The sequence below is a fragment of the Silene latifolia genome, chromosome X, assembly GCF_048544455.1.
Source record: "Silene latifolia isolate original U9 population chromosome X, ASM4854445v1, whole genome shotgun sequence".
Lineage (NCBI taxonomy): Eukaryota > Viridiplantae > Streptophyta > Magnoliopsida > Caryophyllales > Caryophyllaceae > Silene > Silene latifolia.
In genome coordinates this window covers 15286856-15289859 of record NC_133537.1, presented here as the reverse complement: position 1 = coordinate 15289859, position 3004 = coordinate 15286856, and the positions used below count along the sequence as shown (strand labels likewise).

The 3004-nt window shown below is 43.8% G+C and overlaps 1 non-coding gene across 1 annotated transcript; it reads left to right on the top strand.

The window, feature by feature from the left end:
* Nucleotides 1-2618: 2618 nt before the first annotated feature.
* On the top strand, nt 2619-2725 carry LOC141625044 (small nucleolar RNA R71). The gene has a single exon (XR_012534844.1). It is a non-coding gene; the product is annotated as a small nucleolar RNA R71 (small nucleolar RNA).
* Nucleotides 2726-3004: the final 279 nt, after the last annotated feature.

Here is a 3004-nt window from a genome sequence, read left to right as displayed (position 1 = left end):
ACCTCGGCCATTTTGGGGTTAATCATCCTAAGACCATCTACTTTGGGTTTACTCCCCTCTTCCAAGACTATCCTATGCATGCACAAGCTCGGGCTTAAACCTTTGATATCATCTATGCTATACCCAAGTGAGCCTCTATGAATTCTCAAGGTTTGCAAAAGTTTCTTCTCTTGGGACTTACTTAGGTTAGCATTTATGATTACCGGGTAAGCCTCCCCCTCATCAAGGAAAGCATATTTGAGAGAGGGAGGTAAGGGTTTAAGTTTTACCTTTGGAGGGAGAAAACCCTCCACTTTCTTCAAGAGCTCTTCATCAACTTCATGATCCTCCTTCATAGCTTCATCATGCAAGGAGATTTGAAATACCTCTTCCATTTCCATTTCCTCTCGGGATACTTCATGCACTACTTCATCAATCACCTCAATCGTGCTCAACCTTTCTACTCTTGGTCCTTTCATCAAATTTGGGATGTTAAATTCGACATTGTTGCCCTCAATTTGGAAGGTTAGCCGCCCATTCTTCACATCAATGAGTACTCCTCCGGTAGCCAAAAATGGCCTACCTAGGATGATGGGGGTATGGCTATCCTCCGGAATATCAAGGACAACAAAATCGGCGGGAATTAAAAGCTTTCTAACCTTGACGGGTACGTCTTCAAGCACCCCCGTAGGGTGCTTGACGGACCAATCCGCCAATTGGAGAGTCATTGTAGTGGGAGCAAGGTTTTGAATGCCAATTTTCTTTGCAACTTTTAAAGGAATAACACTCACACTAGCTCCCAAATCACAAAGAGCTCTAGATATGGGAACACCACCAACTACACATGGGATTAAAAAGCTTCCCGGGTCACCAAGTTTAGTGGGCATTTTGTTAAGGATATGAGCACTACATGCCTCTTCCATAGCCACTATGTCTTGGTCACCCAAGACTCTTTTCTTGGTCAAGATGTCTTTTAAAAATTTTGAGTAAGTTGGCATGTTCATAATCACTTCCGTAAAGGGTAGGGTAACCTCAAGTTTCTCAAGCATATCACAAAACTTGGTATACTTAAGGTTTTCCCTACTCTTAACGACTCTTGAAGGGTAAGGGATTTTAGGGACAAGTTGATAATTGGAAGATACCTTTGGAGGAACCGAATTCTTTGTTACCTTCTTAGTGTGTTGCAAAGGTACTTCTTCAATAACTTCTTCCTCATAAGGGAGGTCTTCCACATATCCATCAACCTCCTTGTCCACTTGAATTCCCCTTCTTGATGAATATTTACAAGCTTCCTTCCCTTTCTTGTCTTCACTAACTTTAGCCGACGGTACAATGGGTGAGCTTCCCTCTTCACCATTCATTTCAAACTCATTCCCCTTGGGATCTTCATCAACTTCCACCACAAGGTCCTTGTAGGGGTCCTCAAGCTCTAAACCGCTCCTTAACACTACCGCATGAGCATGGTGGCTATTTGAGGCATCCTTGGAACTTTGTCCTTGGGCTAATAGGCCACCGAGCGGCCTTTGAGGGTTAGCGATAACATGAGAGGCCATCCTTGATTCCATTTCTCTCATATCTTTAAGGAAGGTAGCCCTCAAGTTTGCTTGTTCTTGTTGGGTTGCCTTGGCAAAATTAGCCATTTCTTGATTATGTTGAAGTTGCATGTTCTTTATCATCTTCAAAAGCTCAACTTGGGAGAGCTCACCTTGGGGTTCTTGATAAGGTTGGTTGGCTATGGGTAAAGGGAACCCATAGTCATACCGAGTGTTGGAACCTTGGTTGTTATTTTGTCCCCCTTGGAAGTTAGCTCTAGGACCGTTGTTGTTGAATTTTAATCCTTGGCCTTGTTCTTGAAACCCTTGAACATACCCTTGCCCAAATCCTTGATTTGCTTGGTTCACTTGATTCCCTTGGTAAAACCCTTGTTGCTTTGATTTCCACCAAAATCTTGGTACCCTTGTACGTGGTTGGTTCCCATAGTTTTGGTTTTGATTGTTGTTTGGCCATTGGTTTTGATTTCCGGGGTTACTTCTTTGGTTGGGGAATGTTCCCCTTGGTTGAGAAAAACCGGGTGGATTATTTGGGGCTTGTGGTTGAAGGTGTTGTGGGTTTTGAACATTGGCACTTTTGTAGCTAAAATTAGGGTGGTTCCTTAAACCGGGATGGTAGAAGTTAGTGTTTGGATTGTAGACATTGGGATTGTTATAGGGTGGTCTTGGTGGTCTTGTATTGTTGTTATAGCTTTGGAAAGCATTAACATCTTGAACATTCTCTTCATAGCCACCGTTATAGTTGTTGGCACACAAATCAAAGGTATGACCGCTCCCTCCACAAAGCTCACAACTCGGAATTTGACCCACTTCCTCCATGGGTGGCCCATGTGAGGTTGTGGCTTGGTGCACTTGATTTCTTTGTAGCTTTTCAAGTTGTTTTGTGAGTAAGTCGAGTTTAGCATTTGTCTCGGAGTTGGAGGGGTTTTCCTTAGGGAACTTCCCATTCCTTCTACCATTTTCTTGATCAATGCTGTGCCTTCTTCATCATTCAAGTGATCAAATCCTCCCCCCGCGGAGGAATTTACCATCTCCTTAGTCCGAGGTAGCAACGTTTGAAAGAATGTATGAGTGATGTACCATTCCGGGATTCCATGATGGGGACAACTTGCTATTAAGTCTTGATATCGGTCCCAAGCTTCACCTAAAGACTCCCCGTCTTCTTGTTGAAATGTATGAATCTCATTACGGAGCATTGCGGTCTTTGATGAAGGGTAGTATTTGGCCATGAATGCTTTATCCAAGGCATCCCATGTCGTGAAGGTATCCGGGGGGTGAATGCTCAACCACCGGTCCGCTTTGCCCGTCAATGAAAACGGAAACAACATCATTCTCAAGGTGTCCTCGGACACCCCATTCTTTTTCATCATTGAAACCTTCCTCTTAAACTTCCGGAGGTGATCATGGGCATCTTCTTCAATATGCCCCCCGAACAAATCCTTCTCAATCAACCCGACTTGGGCGGGATGCATTTC